The sequence below is a fragment of the Nerophis lumbriciformis genome, linkage group LG18, assembly GCF_033978685.3.
Source record: "Nerophis lumbriciformis linkage group LG18, RoL_Nlum_v2.1, whole genome shotgun sequence".
Classification (NCBI taxonomy): Eukaryota; Metazoa; Chordata; class Actinopteri; order Syngnathiformes; family Syngnathidae; genus Nerophis; species Nerophis lumbriciformis.
The window spans coordinates 22,295,599-22,317,500 of NC_084565.2; the positions used below are offsets into that span (position 1 = coordinate 22,295,599).

The window sequence follows — 21,902 nt, forward strand, 5'->3', positions numbered from 1 at the left end:
ACTTCTTCTTCTCTAGATTTTGGCGCGCTCTACATTCCACATTTTTTACCCGATTCAAACCGTTCCCACTTCAAAATATTCAGCCTGTTCGGGAATTGTGTGCTCTCTTTCAACAATTATTTTATAAAAAATTCCCTGATTTCCTATAATTCCCAGTCTTCAGGGACATTTTCCCCATTCAAAATGAATTATCCATTTTTCAAACTTCCACCATTCCCACATTTTTCAACCGATTCAAACCATTCCACCTTCAACACGTTCAACTCATGCTGGACATTCAAACTCTTCAACATTCAAACCATTCCAGCATTCGAACTATTCTTACATTCATACTACATTCTGCCAGCATTTCAGTTCAACTTCAGCATTGGAGCATTCACACGCAATTCCTCCAGGAATTGCCTCAGTTTATTTTAACTTTATTGACATAAAAGTTGAGTTTGTTTATTCAGGACAATGCACATTAACAATCTGATTTACAGACTGTAAATGAGCCAAATTATAGCCCATTTGCTAATTTACATGTGTTAGTATCAGATCTTTTTCTTTGTGAGGGACATTTTCGGCTAAATGTGTGTGTCGGTGCATGTAGAAACAGATGACAGCGATAAATGCATCCCTATGTATCTCCAAAGCAGGGATTGAGTCTGATAGAAGAAGCCTTCCTTTGCCGCGCTTCACTGACAAGTTAAAATTATGTTTTTTTTCTTCTAAATCCTCCAGTAAAAGCTGCAGTTTGTGGGATTATGTCCAAACCACTGACTCCAATGTTATCATTTTCTTCTATTTCCCCTTCCCCTACTTCTTACTTTCATGTGTTTATTTGATGGCTGGTCCTCACCAGAGACTGATTTCACCACCTCGACTGTCTTCTTTATGTGACACACAGTGGAGGAGCACACACCAATTCAACCATCTTTAGTAAGTAGGAACACAGAACCCCTTTATGTTGTCTAACTGCATGCTTCCACGGGTGTAATTCCCATGCAGAATAGTGTGACATCATAGCTTGTAGTCCATATGGAGTCTACTGACAGATATAAGTTTGAACTATACGCTATTTTCTAACAGAAACCAGTGAAGTTGGCACGTTGTGTAAATCGTAAATAAAAACAGAATACAATGATTTGCAAATCCTTTTCAACCCATATATAGACTGCAAAGACAAAATATTTTAATGTTCGAACTGAGAAACTAATTGTTTTTTTGCAAATAATCATTAACTTAGAATTTAATGGCAGCAACACATTGCAAAAACTTTGTCACAGGGGCATGTTCACCACTGTGTTGCATGGCCTTTCCTTTTAACAACACTCAGTAAACGTTTGGGAACTGAAGAGACCAATTTTTGAAGCTTTTCAGGTGGAATTCTTTCCCATTCTTGCTTGATGTACAGCTTAAGTTGTTCAACAGTCCGGGGGTCTCCTTTGTGGTATTTTAGGCTTCATAATGCGCTACACATTTTCAATGGGAGACAGTTCTGGACTACAGGCAGGACAGTCAAGTACCCGCACTCCTTTACTATGAAGCAATGCTGTTGTAGCACATGCAGATTGTGGCTTGACATTGTCTTGCTGAAATAAGCAGGGGCGTCCATGAAAAAGATGTTGCTTGGATGACAACATACTGTATGTCGCTCCAAAACCTGTATGTACCTTTCAGCATTAATGGTGCCTTCACAGATGTGTAAGATACGCATGCCTTGGGCACTAATACACCCCCATACCATCACAGATGCTGGCTTTTGAACTTTGCGCCTATAACAGTCCGGATGGTTCTTTTCCTCTTTGGTCCGGAGGACGCAACGTCCACAGTTTCCAAAAATAATTTGAAATGTGGACTCGTCAGACCACAGAACACTTTTCTACTTTGTCAGTCCATCGATAAGCTCGGGCCCAGCAAAGCTGGCGGTGTTTCTGGGTGTTGTTGATAAAGGGCTTTCGCTGTGCATTGTAGAGTTTTACCTTGCACTTACAGATGTAGCGACCAACTGTAGTTACTGACAGTGGTTTTCTGAAGTGTTCCTGAGCCCATGTGACGATATCCTTTACACACTGATGTCACTTTTTGATGCAGTACCACCTGAGGGATCGAAAGACACAGGCTTTCCCGCTTACGTGCAGTGATTTCTCCAGATTCTTTGAACCTTTTGATGATATTACGGACCGTAGATGGTGAAATCCTTAAATTCCTTGCAATAGCTCGTTGAAAAATGTTGTTCTTAAACTGTTCGAATATTTGCTCACGCATTTGTTCACAAAGTGGTGACCCTTGCCCCATCCTTGTTTGTGAATGACTGAGCATTTCATGAAAGCTGCTTTTATACCCAATCATGGTACCCACCTGTTCCCAATTAGTCCGTTCACCTGTGGAATGTTCCAAATAAGTGTTTGATGAACATTCCTCAACTTTTTTGCCACTTTTTTAAACATGTTGCAGGCATCAAATTCCAAATGAGCGAATATATGCAAAAAATAACTAAGTTTACCAGTTCGAACTATAAATATCTTGTCTTTGCAGTCTATTCAATTGAATATATGTTGAAAAGGATTTGCAAATCATTTGCACAACGTGCCAACTTCACTGGTTTTGGGTTTTGTATGAGCCAGTATGCCCCACAACAAGAAGACGGAGGAAAATAAGGAACTCTTTGGCTACAAAGCGTCAGACTTAAATGCCGGCCTCGCGCAAAGCTCTTTGGGTAAATCTCTACCATATATGGAGGTATACGCTGACGTCACTTTGGGGGAAACATCACTAATTGTGGCAAATTCCAAATGGTTTGTTTGGAGGAAGTATAAAGGAGGGCAAGATTGTTTTGTAAATATCTCTGCCATGCTTCCATGGTTTGATTTCAAATTTTCTGGACTTATGCAGATCCCAAATACACAAACAGGTACTAATGGGTAATAAAAGTTGGTTCTGCATAATACGTCCCCTTGAATCGTTTTTTCTTTTATATTAGGATTTTTTGGGGGGGGATCTAAAATTGCAAGTTGTTTCATTTAAAAATCATTACAGAAATTTACAAAATTTACAAGCATTACAAAAAATCCAACGTATTACCTTTTTATGGTAAACATTTTCTCATAATTTCCCACCAAAACATCCTGCAAAACTACAGCATTATTTAGTATTTACAATGAAAATGTCCTCACTATACACAAATGGTCATATTATTAGCACTTCTTATCATATTGGGAAATTGTAACATTATTTTCAAAGAATTCACACTTTATTCATAATACAAGTTTATATTTAAAAACATTGCATGCATTTTTCTCCTAATGCTACAACTTTATTGTGCATTTATACAATGCAAATTTGTTGACATTTTTGGAAAAAATATTCATAAATAATTGCACAAAATTATTTTTGCTAGAATAACCAATTTATTTTGGTTCTTTATCATATTGGGAAATGTTAACATTATTTTCATAGAATTCAAATTGTTTTCATAGTACAAGTTTATATTTGGCCCTGCGATGAGGTGGCGACTTGTCCAGGGTGTACACCGCCTTCCGCCCATGTGCAGCTGGGATAGGCTCCACCACCCCCCGCCACCCCATAAAGAACAAGCGGAAGAAAATGGATTATATTTAAAAAAAAAAAATGCATGCATTTTTCTCATAATACTACAACTTTATTGTGCAATACAGTTAAGACATTTTTGGAAAAATATTCATAAATAATACTACATAATTATTTTTGTTAGAATTACTAATTTATCCTCTTAATATGACTTTTGATGCTTTTTAATCATCATATTATTTTACTCAGTATAGTGTACTCACTGAGTTATCTTTTTTATAGCAAAATTATGACTTTCCATCCATACATCCATTATTTTTCTACCGTTTGTCTCTCTCGGGGTCGCGGGGGGTGCTGGACTTAGTTCGTGTAAAATAAGTATTTTAAGTAGATTTGTAAAAAAATTAATATAATAATAACAACATTTTAGGTGTACATTATCCCTGGTGGTGCAATGTTACCTGCATCTGTCTTTCATGGGAGAAGACTGCGTTCGATTCCCAGCCAGGCGTGTGTGTCAGGAAACAACAACAAAAAAAAAGCCAAACGCATTCACGCATCTGACTCTTTGCCCTTGAAGTCGAAATTTAAAACAAAATGTCAACTTTAGTCCTCTCATATTTTGAAGTTTGTTTCATTTCAGTACTTAATTTTTACATATATCTTAGACTTAGACTCAGACAAGGGAAATTGTTCCACACAGTAGCTCAGTTACAATGATGGAAAGTGTGAGGATGGAAAGGACAATGCAGGTATAATATAGCGATATAAAATATAACATATATACGTAATATTTACATAATATATGTACAGTATATTATATATACTGATATATTATGTCTATATCATATATACAATATATAACAATTACCATGTACAATATTACAGTATATGTGACAGCTGCAGCATAAAATAGAGAGTAAATCCAGCAGAAAATAGAAAATAGACATCATCATCATCATCATCATATCAACCCTTAATATTTATTTTCGTGGATTCGCAAAGGTTTTTCTTGCAATATAACTGTTTTGCCATAATTTGATTAAGTAGAATTAGAACTGATCCATACTTTACCAGTTGTCTAATGTTCTTTATTTGTTTTCTGTCTTTACTGGCTGCTCACACTGCTATGATGTCACACTGTTTGCACATATATGAGGAGTATCTATAATACTTAGACAACGACATTCATCCTCCGCCACTGTTTGCCTCCTCTCACCTTGGCGGTGACTGAGAATAACGGCCATCCTCCACCTCTTATCGTTTTAATTAATCTTCTGCATGTCTAATTAGCGAGCTGCATTATCTGCAGCACTGCGAGCTGGGGTCATCATGGCGGACACACGTCCGGCACACACAAGTCATCCTAATCAGTTTTTTGCTGCTATCCCAAAATACTTTCTTTGCATGTCATTTTTATATTGAAGCAGAAAACATGCAGGCTCAAGACTACTTCATGCATTAAGAGCTGCTTGTGGTTAACAAACAGGCAAGATTAGAGACCATTGCTTATTGTTTTGCAATCTTTTGTGCCCGCACACATCATAATTAGTGGCAAATTAGGACGGCGAATCAGTGCCACAAAGCAATAAAAAAAAAAATTTTAAGTCTTAATGATACTCGAATAAAGTCATATTTTACTAAATAACAAGTCTTAATTTGACAGGGGTGATTTCATTCAGGTTTTTATCTTAAAGGGGAAAACATTGTTGTGGAAGTCGCTTCCTAACACCTGGCCACACCTGGTGTCAATCAGCCGGCTGCTATTTAGACCTGCTCTGCCCTCCAGTCAGTGCTGGAGTATTGTCATTGTACAAACCCCGTTTCCATATAAGTTGGGAAATTGTGTTAGATGTAAATATAAACGGAATACAATGATTTGCAAATCCTTTTCAACCCATATTCAATTGAATGCACTACAAAGAAAAGATATTTGACTTATAAACTGTATTTTTTTTTGCAAATAATAATTAACTTATAATTTCATGGCTGCAACACCTGCCAAAGTAGTTGGGAAAGGGCATGTTCACCACTGTGTTACATCACTTTTTCTTTTAACAACACTCAGTGAACATTTGGAAACTGAGGAGACACATTTTTTAAGCTTCTCGGGTGGAATTCTTTCCCATTCTTGCTTGATGTACAGCTTAAGTTGTTCAACAGTCCGGGGTTCTCTGTTGTGGCATTTTAGGCTTCATAATGCGCCACACATTTTCAATAGGAGACAGATCTGGACTACAGGCAGGCAAGTCTAGTACCAGCGCTCTTTTACTATGAAGCCACGTTGATGTAACACGTGGCTTGGCATTGTCTTGCTGAAATAAGCAGGGGCGTCCATGGTAACGTTGCTTGGATGGCAACATATGTTGCTCCAAAACCTGTATGTACCTTTCAGCATTAATGGCGCCTTCACAGATGTGTAAGTTACCCATGTCTTGGGCACTAATACACCCCCATACCATCACAGATGCTGGCTTTTCAACTTTGCGCCTATAACATACCGGATGGTTATTTTCCTCTGACGTCCACAGTTTCCAAAAACAATTTGAAATGTGGACTCGTCAGACCACAGAACACTTTTCCACTTTGTATCAGTCCATCTTAGATGAGCTCAAACCCAGCAAAGCCGACGGCGTTTCTGGGTGTTGTTGATAAACAATTTTCGCCTTGCACAGGAGAGTTTTAACTTGCACTTACAGAAGTAGCAACCAACTGTAGTTACTGACAGTGGGTTTCTGAAGTGTTCCTGAGCCCATGTGGTGATATCCTCTACACACTGATGTCGCTTGTTGATGCAGTACAGCCTGAGGGATCGAAGGTCACGGGCTTAGCTGCTTACGGGCAGTGACTTCTCCAGATTCTCTGAACCCTTTGATGATATTACGGACCGTAGATGGTGAAATCCCTAAATTCCTTGCAATAGCTGGTTGAGAAAGGTTTTTCTTAAACTGTTCAACAATTTGCTCACGCATTTGTTGACAAAGTGATGGCCGTCGCCCCATCCTTGTTTGTGAATGACTGAGCATTTCATGATATCTACTTTTATACCCAATCATGGCACCCACCTGTTCCCAATTTGCCTGTTCACCTGTGGGATGTTCCAAATAAGTGTTTGATGAGCATTCCTCAACTTTATCAGTATTTATTGCCACCTTTCCCAACTTCTTTGTCACGTGTTGCTGGCATCAAATTCTAAAGTTAATGATTATTTGCAAATTAAAAAATGTTTATCAGTTTGAACATCAAATATGTTGTCTTTGTAGCATATTCAACTGAATATGTGTTGAAAATGATTTGCAAATCATTGTATTCCGTTTATATTGACATCTAACACAATTTCCCAACTCATATGGAAACGGGGTTTGTACTTTATTGATCCCTGGGGGAGATTCAGCACCACACACCTCACAATAGACAATAAATACTATACAGTATTATTCACATGTGAGTAGTGTAAATATATTATACATATATTCTACATTTAAGTGCAGTCAAGGAACATGTGCATTAGACAGTCTGATGGCTGTCGGTATGAAGGACCTCCTGTGTCGTTCCGTGTTGCATTTTGGGAGTCTGAGCCTTCCACTGAACGTGCTCATTCTCTCCGCCAGGTCCGAGTGTAGTGGGTGGGAGGTGTTGTCCATAATGGCTACGAGCTTTACTAGACTTCTCCTCTCTGACACCACCGCCAGAGAGTCTAGCTCCACTCCCACCACGTTACTGGCCTTCTCTACCAACTTGTCCAGCCTGTTTGCGTCCCTCGCTCTCAGTCCGCTGCCCCAGCAGGCCACGCCGTACAAGAAGGCGCCCGCCACTACCGACTCGTAGAACATCTAAAACTTTAAAACTCTACTATGCAATGCAAAACCCATTTATCAACAACGCCCAGAAACGATTTACACAATGCGCCAACTTCACTTGTTTTGGGTTTTGTATATAAAATATAAAAAGCGCAAAACGAATCGCAACTGGAATTTTTTGAGAGAAAAATCCCAATTGTTTTTTTTCTCAAAATCGTGCAGCCCTAGTAATAATGCAAAATAATAACAGGATTTCAGTACAAAATAAAGTCCTTGTTCAAAAAAGAATAAAGTTGTAATATTCAGATAAAAAATGTTGCACGAAAAAGTCAATTTTTTTCTCAAGAAAAAGTAAAGTACGTACAACATCTGTTGATTCAAATACACACAAATGCAAAGAGACAAAAAAATCATTTTTTACTCTCAAAACTTTTTTTTTTCCACCCTAACCTTCCTGCTGCCGTTCACTTGCGGTGATAGTGCGCGTCGTTCCCCTTGCACCTCATCCCGTCCAAACACAAATGCATTGAGCTGTTGCATTAACCTTTCTTGCTCTCTTATCTGATCCTATCTGGGATCGTTGAAAATGCCTGGCAGACTGGCGTGACGACTGAACGCGGCTTTGACTGTGCACACATGAGATAAGTTAAAGTCCCCGACCGAATTCCACTTAAGGCCTCATCTACAAAAATCCCGAATAATAAGCGCTAAACAGTGTGTGCAAAAAAAAAAAAAAAAAAAATGCATGTACTTTACTAGGTGTGTACTTTTGCAGGTGATCTACTAATAATGCATGCACAGTTTCCAAAAATAAAATGGGAAAGTGGTGCAGACTACCTTATTTAAATGAGAATGTTGCATGTACTACTGGCTGTCACCATGGAGACACTCATTTCCTGCTCATCCGTGGCATCCAGCTGTGTTGTTTTGTTATGTTGAACTTGCAGCAGAAAACTATATGTGTCACTGTGGAGGGAGGTGTGGCCAGCGCGCCTGCAGGAGCAAAGGTCACCGCCTCTGTCTATGGTGCCGAGGACGAGCCCCACCGGATGGGGGCGGGGCATGTGCTGACGGCGAGACACAGCTGACAGGTGATTAGATTTCCCAGGTGGTACGTGTTAATCTAATCATCTGTTTTCTTTAACAGTAAGCGGCCGAGAGCAAGGGGGGGAGAGAGGATACGGACGTGACCGAAAAGCCACGATCTGCGGGAGAAAGACTTTGATCAAATCTATGTGCATTAAAAACTTTGTTAAAAACTGCTCTTGTTTTTTTGGTGTTCTTGACGTTGCCTGGTGTAATACACCCAATTAGTCCCCTTTTTACGATAAAACACTTTACAGGTTTTGTTAGATAAATTATGTACTTAGTTGTCTTTTAACTATGTTGTATTTAGGCTAGTTAAATTTCCCTATTAATAACACATTAGAGAAGACCACATCAGACACATCACAATACCATAGCTAGCCATCGTCAGATGCTCATAATTACTACAAACCCCAAAACCAGTGAAGTTGGCACGTTGTGTAAATGGTAAATAAAAACAGAATACAATGAATTGCAAATCCTTTTCAACCTATATTCAATTGAATAGACTGCAAAGACAGGATACTTAACATTCGAACTGGTAAACTGTGTTCTTCTTTGCAAATATTAGCTCATTTGGAATTGGATGACTGCAACATGATTCAAAAAAGCTGGCACAAGTGGCAAAAAAGACTGAGAAAGTTGAGGAATGCTCATCAAACACTTATTTGGAACATCCCACAGGTGAACAGGCTAATTGAGAACAGGTGGGTGCCATGATTGGGTATAAAAGCAGCTTCCATCAAATGCTCAGTCATTCACAAACAAGGATGGGGCGAGGGTCACCACTTTGTGAACAAATGCGTGAGCAAATTTTTGAACAGTTTAAGAACAACCTTTCTCAACGAGCTATTGCAAGGAATTTAGGGATTTCACCATCTACGGTCCGTAATATCATCAAAAGGTTCAAAGAATCTGGAGAAATCACTGCACGTAAGCGATGATATTACGGATCTTCGATCCCTCAGGCGGTACTGCATCAAAAAGCGACATCAGTGTGTAAAGGATATCACCACATTGGCTCAGAAAACCACTGTTAGTAACTATAGATGGTCGCTTCATCTGTAAGTGCAAGTTAAAACTCTACTATGCAAAGCAAAAAACATTTATCAACAACACCCAGACACACCGCCGTCTTCGCTGGGCCTGAGCTCATCTAAGACGGACTGATGTTAAGTGGAAAAGTGTTCTGTGGTCTGACGAGTGCAGATTTCAAATTGTTTTTGGAAACTATGGATGTCGTGTCCGCCGCAACAAAGAGGAAAAGAACCATCCGGATTGTTATAGGCGCAAAGTTGAAAAGCCAGCATCTGTGATGGTATGGGGGTGTATTAGTGCCCAAGACATGGGTAACTTACACATCTGTGAAGGCGCCATTAATGCTGAAAGGTACATACAGGTTTTGGAGCAACATATGTTGCCATCCAAGCAATGTCTTTTTCATGGACGCCCCTGCTTATTTCAGCAAGATAATGTCAAGCTACGTGTTACAGCAGCGTGTCTTCATAGTAAAAGAGTGCGGGTACTAGACTGGCCTGCCTGTAGTCCAGACCTGTCTCCCATTGAAAATGTGTGGCGCATTATGAAGCCTAAAATACCACAACGGAGACCCCCGGACTGTTGAACAACTTAAGCTGTACATCAAGCAAGAATGGGAAAGAATTCCACCTGAAAAGCTTCAAAAATTGGTCTCCTCAGTTCCCAAACGTTTACTGAGTGTTGTTAAAAGGAAAGGCCATGTAACACAGTGGTAAAAAATGCCCCTGTGCCAACTTTTTTGCAATGTGGTGCTGCCATTAAATTCTAAGTTAATGATTATTTGCAAAAAAAAATTAAGTTTCTCAGTTCGAACAATAAGTATCTTGTCTTTGCAGTCTATTCAATTGAATATAAGTTGAAAAGGATTTGCAAATCATTGTATTTTGTTTTTATTTACGAATTACACAACGTGCCAACTTCACTGGTTTTGGGTTTTGTAGTTCCAATAATGCTTAAAACGACCAAAATACTGTTATATGTTACCATGAACTTGCCTGTTACTGTTTCTGGAGGTTGTTTAGAGGTCTTTATAGGCAGAGGGGGCTAACATCGTTAAACCTAGCAGTTTTGTCACTATCTACACTGCAAAAAGTCAGTGTTCAAAAACAAGAAAAAAAAATACAAAAATTAGGGGTATCTTATTTGAACTAAGCAAAATGATCTGCCAATAGAACAAGAAAATTCAGCGTGTCAAGACTTTCCAAAACAAGTAAAATTAACTAACCTCAATGAACCCAAAAATACCTTAAAATAAGTATATTCTCACGAATAACAAGTACACTTTTCTTGGTCGAAAAAAAAATTAGACCTTTTTGCTCAATATAAATAAATGATAAATGGGTTGTACTTGTATAGCGCTTTTCTACCTTCAAGGTACTCAAAGCGCTTTGACACTACTTCCACATTTACCCATTCACACACACATTCACACACTGATGGAGGGAGCTGCCATGCAAGGCGCTAACCAGCACCCATCAGGAGCAAGGGTGAAGTGTCTTGCTCAGGACACAATGGACATGACGATATGTTGAAAAATATTCTTAAATGAAGTAAATGCTAGTGCCATTATCTTGACATAATGATATGCGCTCGGCATTACATTTCTTGAAACCAACAACCTTATACTAAAAACTAATTTATTGTTCTTAATGGAAAGGCAACAAGGCAGCCGCTTGTTACTCTCGGGGTCTACTAGCCGCTCAGGCAAATCATATTGTCTAAAAATGCATTTTTCCATCAATAACATGACATCATCGCACCAAGTGCGTGCTCTTTCAGTCAATTAGTGCGCATATATACAGCCCAGCCAACAATGTTTTAATTGTAATTTTGAAGAATTCATCTGAATGTGCATGAACTATTTCTGTTCAAAATTGTTAGAAATGTCACATGTTAAATGTTTAAATATTAACTGTCAGTTTACTGTACTGTGCCAACTGTACTACTTTATGAGTCTATGTTTTCTATTGTTTCATTGAAAATAAAACAGCAAAGTCCATTTGGCTGTCATCTGTTTTAATTATGAGACACAATTGTGTCAAAGTCATGATTTTTTGGTTCATGCTTGAAATAAGAAATTATTACTTTAAAAAAGTAGTTTTATACTTGTGAGTGTTGATGACACAGCTTTGCAACACTTAATATTCTAGTTTCAAGCATGTTTTACTCAATATAGGTAATCAAATCTCAGCAACAAGCTATAATATCTTACTGAGATCATTTAGGACCAAAACCCTTAAAACAAGTAAAACACTTTAACATAAAATCTGCTTAGTGAGAAGAATGATCTTATCAGACAGAAAATAAGCAAATATCACCCTTATTTGAGATATTTCATCTTACTTAGATTTCAGTTTTTGCAGGGTAGAACACACAGAAAAAGGAAAGACGTGTGGTTTTGTCTCACATAAGGATTGTGGATGATGAGCATTCCCCAATTCTCTCAAAAAATGCAGTTTGAATAAACAAAATGGACTTCATGTACAATTTTTACGACGGTGATGTGTCCTTAGAGCCTGTTTATGAGCACCAAGCATGAGTTATTAGTTATTGCTTGCACTTTACATGAGCGCACCTTCAGGGTGTTATGATCCGTTGCCCGGATCATAGTTTATTTACGTTCTGTTTCAGCACCCTGGTTTTGTGTCTCCTTGGTTGCCATGGTTATTTATTAGTGTCACCTGCCTCTGATTAGTGTCCGGGAGGCTCACCTGTTCCTGGGCACTAATCAGAGAGCTGTTTAGTCCTGCTTTTTCACCTCACTCCTGCTTTTGCTTGCTTTAGGCAACTGTTACGGTAGTCCAGTGTGTTCCTTGAGCTGAACTTTGTCTTATGTGTTTTCACGTTCGCTATTCTGTTAGCTTTCCTTGTGTTGTTTGTTTGTTCCTGCCTGATTTATTGGACAATAAATCATCTCCTACCTGCACGCCTTCTTCGGAGTTCCTGTTGCGTCATCGTCGGAAGAACCACCCGCACGCTGCAAAAACTGAATTCTAAGTAAGATTGAATATCTCAAATAAGGGTGATATTTGCCTATTTTCTGTCTGATAAGATAAGTCTTCGCACTAAGCAGATTTTATGTTAGTGTTTTACTTGTTTTAAGGGTTTTGGTCCTAAATGATCTCAGTAAGATATTAGACTTAGACTTCCTTTTTATTGTAATTCAAATTTGAACTTTACAGCACAGATAAGAACAAAATTTCGTTACATAAGCTCATGGTAGTGCAGGATAAAAAAACAATAAGGTGCATATATAAATAAATAAATATATACATAATATATATATAAATAGATTACTGTACAGATAAATATATTGCACTTTTTCCACATGCATCCACGTTTATGGATGTATGTTATATTGGCCCTAGTGTGTGAATGTGAATGTTGTCTGTCTATCTGTGTTGGCCCTGCAATGAGGTGGCGATTTGTCCAGGGTGTAAACCACCTTCCGCCCGATTGTAGCTGAGATAGGCTCCAGCGACCCCAAAGGGAATAAGCGGTAGAAAATGGATGGATGGATGGATGGAGTTAATCCATTTTGGGGGGAGTCGAGGGGATAATTTAATTATGATGCCTTCAATAGTATTACGGTCTGAGGGAAGAAGCTGTTACAGAACCTGGAGGCTGCGGAACCTCTAGAAAGAGGTCTCTAGTCTAGGTCTAGAGCAGGGGTCGGCAACCCGCGGCTCTTTAGCGCCGCCCTAGTGGCTCTCTGGAGCTTTTTTAAAAATGTATGAAAAATGGCAAAATATGAGGGGGAAAAAATAATTTTTTGTTTTAATATGGTTTCTGTAGGAGGACAAACATGACACCAGCCTCCCTAATTGTTACAAAGCACACTGTTTATATTAAACATGCTTCACTGATTCGAGTATTTGGCGAGCGCCGTTTTGTCCTACTAATTTTGGCAGTCCTTGAACTCACCATAGTTTGTTTACATGTATACCTTTCTCCGACTTTCTAGGACGTGTTTTATGCCACTTCTTTTTCTGTCTCATTTTGTCCACCAAACTTTTAACGTTGTGCATGAAAGGTGAGTTTTGTTGATGTTATTGACTTGTGTGGAGTGCTAATCAGACATATTTGGTCACTGCATACTTGCCAACCCTCCCGAATTTTCCGGGAGACTCCTGAAATTCAGCGCCTCTCCCAAAAAACTCCCGGGACAAATATTCTCCCGAAAATCTCCCGATTTTCAGCCGGAGCTGGAAGTCACGCCCCCTCCAGCTCCATGCAGACCTGAGTGAGGACAGCCTTTTTTCATGACGGGAGGACAACAGGGTGACAAGAACTAAATCATCCAGACTAGAGATAAATTGCATTATTATGTTTATTTTACCTAAAAATATATTTATTAATTAAAAAAAAAAAAAAAAAAAACTAAATACATTTTTACTATATTTTGCTAAAAACATCAAAATTTATTGTATTTTTATTTGTATTTTTTCGTGACTCCTTATTACATCCAGCCATAGAATTATACATTAAAATAAACATATTTCAAATAATTTATTTTAAATTATCATAATAATTAATTTAAAATGACCATAGGTGGGTGTACCCCGCCTTCCGCCCGATTGTAGCTGAGATAGGCTCCAGCGCCCCCCGCGACCCCGAAGGGAATAAGCGGTAGGAAAAGATGGATGGATGGATATTTAATTATTAAAATAATTGCTTGTTTATCAACAACTTTAGCATTTTATTCATTACATTTTGAAACTCTCAGAAGCCAAGTTATGTTATATTCCTTAATATTTATTTATGCAAGTTTGAAGTATCAATTATCTAAACACAGTTTTGTTTGCATATTTTCAGGATGTAGATATATATATATATATATATATATATATATATATATAATATGTATGAAATACTTGACTTGGTGACTAGCTGTCAATATACTCCTCCCCTCTTAACCCCCCCCACCTCCCAAAATCGGAGGTCTCAAGGTTGGCAAGTATGCATGACTGCAAGCTAATCGATGCTAACATGCTATTTAGGCTAGCTATATGTACATATTGCATCATTATGCCTCATTTGTAGCTATATTTGAGCTCATTTAGTTTCCTTTAAGTCCTCTTAATTCAATTTATATCTCATGACACACTATCTGTATGTAATATGGCTTTTAATTTTTTGCGGCTCCAGACAGATTTGTTTTTGTATTTTTGGTCCAATATGGCTCCTTCAACATTTTGGGTTGCCGACCCCTGACCTAGAGGTTTCTATTACAGCGTGTTGCTGAGATTTGATGACCTATATTGAGTAAAACATGCTTGCAAAGCTGTGTCATCAACACTCACAAGTATAAAACTACTTTTTTAAAGTAATCATTTCTTATTTCAAGCATGTAAAAAAATAAAAAAAATAAATCGTGACTTTGACACAATTGTGTCTCATAATTAAAACAGATGACAGCCAAATTGACTTTGCTGTCTTATTTTCAATGAAACAATAGAAAATACGTACTCATATAGTAGTACAGTTAATAGTGAGAATATACTTATTTTAAGGTATTTTTGGGTTCATTGAGGTTAGCTAATTTTACTTGACAAGCCAAATTTTCTTATTCTATTGGCAGATAATTTTGCTTCGTTCAAATAAAATCCCCCTAATGTTTGTATTTTTTTTTCTTGTTTTTCAACACTTGACTTTTTGCAGTGCATCATGCCTCCTCGTCCTCGACCCCGTTACACAGGGTGCTTAAAAAAAGCGGGTTCTGATGTACAGTAGATGCACTGCAGGACTGCTTCGAAAATGCTCAGGAAAACAACGCTACAGGTAGGAGCATAACGTGAATGTGCAGGAAATGTGAGGCTTTGGTGCAAAAATGTCATTTAAATAAGGTGATGAGCACCACTTTCCAATTGCACATACAGTCCAAACAGTCGGGGTGTAAAAATGATATTTTTTAATTATTTGCAATTCTTAGTTGTAACGATTATTAATCGATTAAAAATTATTATTATTATTATTTTATTTAAAAATCTGTCCTGTCCAGCCACTCAGGCAGTCATATGGGTTGTACTTGTATAGCGCTTTTCTACCTTCAAGGTACTCAAAGCGCTTTGACACTACTTCCACATTTACCCATTCACACACACATTCACACACTGATGGAGGGAGCTGCCATGCAAGGCGCTAACCAGCACCCATCAGGAGCAAGGGTGAAGTGTCTTGCTCAGGACACAACGGACATGACGAGGTTGGTACTAGGTGGGGATTGAACCAGGGACCCTCGGGTTGCGCACGGTCACTCTCCCACTGCGCCACGCCGTCCCCTATATAGTTGATGTAGATGCCCATATCAGCTGTACAGATTTTCTTTAAATAGAGAAGTGTGGGATACTTTTTTTTTGCCTTATTTGGATGTGACTTTATTAAATGTTTGGGTAGAATATTGTTAAACAAAACCAGTTTTCTTTTAAGTAATATCTGTGTGTCCATTTTGTGGAGGAATGTTGTTAATCATAGAACTGGCACCCAGTGTTATTTAAAAAGTATTGATTTTGAATCGAGAATAGATACTGAATCGAATCATGTGGTGCTCAAAGATTCACAACCCTACTAAATAAATTACGCCCACTAATAGTACAGGCAATCTTATAATTTGCACAGGCTGTTTAACAAGTGGTATTTTGATCTCAGTAGATTAGGCCCTTAATGACATCCTGCAGGGATAATATAATAAAAACAAGGCAGGCTTTGCTACACATCCTAAAACAATAGCCTGAATCTCTGCCAACTAGCTGTCGGACAGACGTGGTAGCTGTAAGTTTTATAATTTCGTATTTCTTTAGCGAATAGGCTAACCTAGCATGACGTTGAAGTCACACTTATTATCACACCATGTACCAAATAAAATTGCTTCGAGGTCGGTAAGCACAAACAGAATTGTGCTGTACACACTGCAAAAAGTCAATGTTCAAAAACAAAACAAATGTTATTTTACTTGAACTAAGCCAAATTATCTGCCAATAGAACAAGAACTTTTTTTTTTTTTTTTTTTTTTTTTTTTTTTATGTCCTGTCCAGCTTCTCAGGCAAATCATATAGTTGATGTAGATGCCCATGTCGGCTGTTCAGATTTACTTTACAAAAGAGAAGTGTAGGATACTTCTCTTGTTGCCTTATTTGTATTTGACTTTATTAAATGTATTTATATTATCATTTAGTGCAGCCGGGCCGGAGCAGGAGGGGATAGAAAGAGAAAAAAAAAAAGAAGACAGAGGGGGAAATTGTGGGGACAAGAGGGGGATTAGACAGAGAGACAAAAACAACAGCAAACAACAACAACAACAACAATAGAGCAACATCAGCAAATATGACATGTACAAATATGATGGTAAAAGTAATAGCAAATGAGCAATTAGCGAAAAATAAAAAATAATACAGAAATGACAATGAGCATTATTACACTACAGGAACAAGAACATTTGGCTTGTCAAGACTTTCCAAAACAAGTAAAATTAGCTAACCTCAATGAACCCAAAATACCTTAAAATAAGTATATTCTCACTAATAACAAGTGCACTTTTCTTGGTAGAAAAAAAAAGAGAGACTTTTTTGCTCAATATGTTGAAAAATATTCTTAAATGAAGTAAATGCTAGTGCCATTATCTTGACATAATGATATGCACTCGGCATTACATTTCTTGAAACCAGCAAACTTATACTAAAAACTAATTTATTGTTCCTAATGGAAAAGCAACAAGGCAACCGCTTGTTACTCCCGAAATGTTTGTCATTCTTGTTTCGTGTGGATTCATTGTGTGGCACATATTTGTAACAGTGTTAAACTTTTTTATACGGCCACCCTCAGTGTGACCTGTTTGGCTGTTGATCAAGTATGCCTTGCAGTCACTTACGTGTGTGTACAGAAGCCAAATACAACATGTGACTGGGCTGGCACGCTGTTCGTACAGGTTGTAGAGGGCGCTAAAGGCAGTGCCATCACGGCACGCCCTTAATATTGTTGTTTGGGTGAAATTCGGCAGACATTTGAGAGAATAGTTGCCCTGAAATTCGGGAGTCTCCCGGAAAAATCGGGAGGTTTGGCAAGTATGACGCTGTCAAGCGCCATTCATATAAAACTTGCGGGCCGCACTAACATTAAAATTTCATATTAAGGTGAGGGCCGCAAAATAACATCTCGCGTGCCACAATTGGCCCGTCAGCCGCGTGTCTGAGACCTCAGGTGTAGAGTATACAAAGAGCAAGCTAAATGGGACTGGTCAATTCGGCTTCATGTCCATTAGGAACAAAGTATTTCCATCTGAAGATTTTAATTAGGTTTGCCATCACCAGCCTACACGCCAAAAAAACAACAAAGCAAAATTCAAGTGGCTGGAGGAATGAGGTGCAGAATGCATAATCTGCCTTCATGATGGAAGCCACAGTGCATAAGCAGGACTCGCTGACTAATTAAGTGGCAGTGAGTCAAAATTCACACAACTAACTCGTTAAAACCTTTTGATCGTGGACGTCATGCTTTCAATCCATCAAGACGCCGCGCACTTAATTATTCACGCAAGTTCTCTCTTAGCAGACACACAAATAATGATGTTAATTAATGATGAATAAAATATAAAACGGAATATTTTCTCTTAGCTCTCTCGGGAACCATTTTAATTCTACTTAATTAATTTCTTACTAGCTGAAGTTAAAACATTTGTAAAGGGTGTGTAGTTTCTCCTAACGTTTTTTTTTTTAGCTTTTGAGGGGCTCGCAGCATATGCTATATTAACTGGCGAGTTGGACTTTCCGGTTGTTTGTTAAAGTAAAACAAATAGGAATCTAAATATGATGTTTAAAGGGCTGTTTGCAACATTTACACATTTAAAGGGCGCAACGTTTCCAATGCATTTTACACAGTATATCCCGCCCTCTTGCGGCTTCTATAGCCGTGGGCACCGGGCCGTGGCCCGGTACCGGTGCGTGGATCGATTGGCACCGGGCCGCATTTAAAAAAGAAATATATACAGGTAAAAGCCAGTAAATTAGAATATTTTGAAAAACTTGATTTATTTCAGTAATTGCATTCAAAAGGTGTAACTTGTACATTATATTTATTCATTGCACACAGACTGATGCATTCAAATGTTTATTTCATTTAATTTTGATGATTTGAAGTGGCAACAAATGAAAATCCAAAATTCCGTGTGTCACAAAATTAGAATATTACTTAAGGCTAATACAAAAAAGGGATTTTTAGAAATGTTGGCCAACTGAAAAGTATGAAAATGAAAAATATGAGCATGTACAATACTCAATACTTGGTTGGAGCTCCTTTTGCCTCAATTACTGCGTTAATGCGGCGTGGCATGGAGTCGATGAGTTTCTGGCACTGCTCAGGTGTTATGAGAGCCCAGGTTGCTCTGATAGTTGTAATATTCTTAGGTAATACGATCTCCGAGCGGTCCCTGAAGTATACACGAATATGATTGGCCCAAGGAATGAGGTACTTCCTGTTTAAGCGTTGCCGGACATGTGATGTGTTATTCCCACGAGTCGTGAATAAAAGTACAGTTAGCAACACGTCGTGTGTTGGCTCAACTTATTTCCACAACACGGAACAAGACATGGTGTCAGAATAAAAGGAAAGAAGAATTTTGCAACAAGATGGACGTCGCCGGAGTTCCTTCACCTCGAATGGATTGGGATGCGAGCAACCTGCCCGAAGCATGACGGAAGTTTAAGCTCCACGTAGAGTTGATATTTTCTGGTCCTTTTAAGAAAAAAGGAGAGGACGAAAAGTGCAGCTATCTTCTCATTTGGATTGGCGAAAGAGGACGGGACATATATAACACATGGACCTTACAGACGACGAACGTAAGGTACTGATTACGTACTATGAGCGCTATGAAGCATACGTCATGCCGAAGTCAAACATAATATTTGCTCGTTATAAATTTCACGAAAAAGTCCAAGGAGCCAACGAGCCATTTGAACAGTTTTTGACGGATTTGAGACTGCTTGTGAAGGACTGCAATTATGCAAACAAGGAGGAGATGGTGAGAGACCGTGTCGTGTTTGGGATCCACTCACCTAAAGTAAGAGAAAAGCTACTGAGTGTCGGTTCCGATTTGACGTTGGATAAAGCTATAGATATAGTCAGGTCTCATGACATGGCACAAGCACAGCTCAAAACTATAGCTAGCGGCTACAGCGGCCTGCACGAGCAGACTGTCCATGCTATCAGTCGCCATTATCCCAGGAAGACAGCTTGGAAAACGCGCCATGACAAGGCAACAGAGCACACCTACAGACCTGATGGGGACAGAGAGCGTCATAAAAGTTGTGGCTACTGCGGAAACAAGCCTCATGGAGCAAAAGACTACTGTCCAGCCAAAGGTAAACAGTGCAAGATATGCAGCAAATGGAACCATTTCGCAAAAGTATGCCGCTCAAAGCAGAGTACAGGAGTGCACACTGTAAGTGAAATTGACTCACTCAGCAAGACAGACAATGAAGAATTATTTATTGATGCAGTTACACAAGGCAGCGGTAACAAAAGAGAAACTGAACAGGCATATGCAGATGTGTTTGTTGGACCAAGTAAAACTACTGTCACCTTCAAGCTAGACACCGGGGCTTCAGCTAATGTCATTCCCACTAATGTTTTCCAAAGGCTTGGGATACAGGACACACTACAACCAACAACACGCCCTCTCTATGGCTATGGGGGTGAGAAGTTATCCGTCAGAGGAAAATGCAACATTAAATGCCAGTACAAAAGCATCCATCTGACATTAAAGGTCCACATCGTTGACACACAAGCTCCTCCTGTGTTAGGATTAAAAGCCTGTTTGGATTTTGGACTCATTAAACTTATACTGTCCGTGCACAGCACACCTGAGACATCGGTTATGGATGAGTTTGCTGATGTGTTCACAGGAATAGGACTGTTTCCTGGAGAGTGTACAATTCACATTAAACCCGAAGCAGTACCTGTAGTTCACCCACCTAGGCGCGTCCCTCTGGCCCTTCGTGACCGCCTCAAAGAGGAATTACAAAACATGGAAAAACAAGACATCATTGTAAAAGTCACTGAACCAACCGAATGGGTTAATTCAATGGTAGCAGCAGAAAAACCACGCACAGGAAAACTAAGAGTATGTCTGGATCCAAGGGATCTAAATAAAGTCATCAAACGCCCGCACTACCCCTTACCTACCCTTGAGGACACCACATCCAAATTGGCAGGAGCCTGTTTCTTCAGTGTAATGGATGCAAGGTCAGGCTACTGGGCCATCAAGCTCTCAGAAGAGTCCTCAAAGCTGACAACCTTCAACACTGTTTTCGGACGATACAGATTCCTCCGCTTACCTTTTGGACTGATTTCGGCTCAAGATGAGTTTCAGCGTAAAGTTGACGAGACTTATGAGGGTTTGCAGGGTGTCACAGCAATAGTCGATGATATCCTCATCTATGGCAAGACTAAAGAAGAACATGATACCAACCTCCGTGCAATGTTGCAGCGCTCCAGGGAGCGAGGAGTTAAGCTCAACCCAGATAAGAGTACAATCTGTGCTACTGAAGTCAGCTACTTTGGGCACCGAATCACCAAGGATGGAATCAAGCCTGATCCAGCCAAGATTGCAGCTGTGAAGGACATGGAGCCACCAAGAGACAAAGGTGAGCTGGAAACAATCCTTGGCATGATTAACTACTTGTCCAAATTTGCCCCTGGACTGTCTGATGTCAATGCACCCATGCGTCACCTATTAAAAGATTCGAGTGAATTCAGATGGGATGCACAGCAGGAGGAAGCATTCGGAAAGATTAAAGAGCTCCTCACTCAGGAACCAGGTCCAGTGTTAAGGTATTTTGACCCAAGCAAGGAACTCAGACTCCAAGTTGACGCATCAAAATATGGATTAGGGGCAGTACTATTACAAGAAGGAAAGCCCATAGGCTATGCATCTAAGTCACTGATTGTGAAGTCAATTATGCACAAATTGAGAAGGAGTTATTTGCTATTCTGTTTGGGTGCAAGCGTTTCCACCAGTACATATATGGTCGGCACATCACCGTGGAAAGTGACCATAAGCCACTTGAATCCATTTTGCAAAAACCGCTTGCAGCAGCGCCTCCAAGGTTACAAAGAATGATGCTACAGCTACAGAGGTATAACTTCACCATCACTCACAGACCAGGCAAAGACATTCCTGTCGCAGACACTCTCTCCAGAAAGTCACTGCCTGACCAGGACACCAGCCTCAGTGAAGGTATGGACATGTAGGTGCACACCGTTTATAGCAACCTACCTGTCAGTGACACCAGACTTCAAGACATCAAGGTGGAGACTGGAAAGGATGCTCAACTCATCTTGCTGAAAAAGATAATTAAGTCAGGATGGCCCGAGGAGAGGAAACGATGCCCTCAGAACATAGCGGAGTATTGGAACTACCGGGACGAGCTCTCGCAGATGAATAACATCCTGTTC

At 39.3% G+C, this 21,902-nt stretch overlaps 1 long non-coding RNA gene across 2 annotated transcripts in view; it reads left to right on the top strand.

The window, feature by feature from the left end:
* Positions 1 to 12,227: 12,227 nt before the first annotated feature.
* Positions 12,228 to 21,902, top strand: part of LOC133617695 (uncharacterized) — a 36,072-nt gene continuing 26,397 nt past the window's right edge. The window contains exon 1 of one of the 2 annotated variants that reach the window (XR_009817058.1): positions 12,228 to 12,452. This is a non-coding gene — a long non-coding RNA (uncharacterized lncRNA). Of the gene's footprint in view, positions 12,453 to 15,118; positions 15,237 to 21,902 lie in introns of those variants that run through there. The other variant, XR_009817059.1, reaches the window with a different exon arrangement.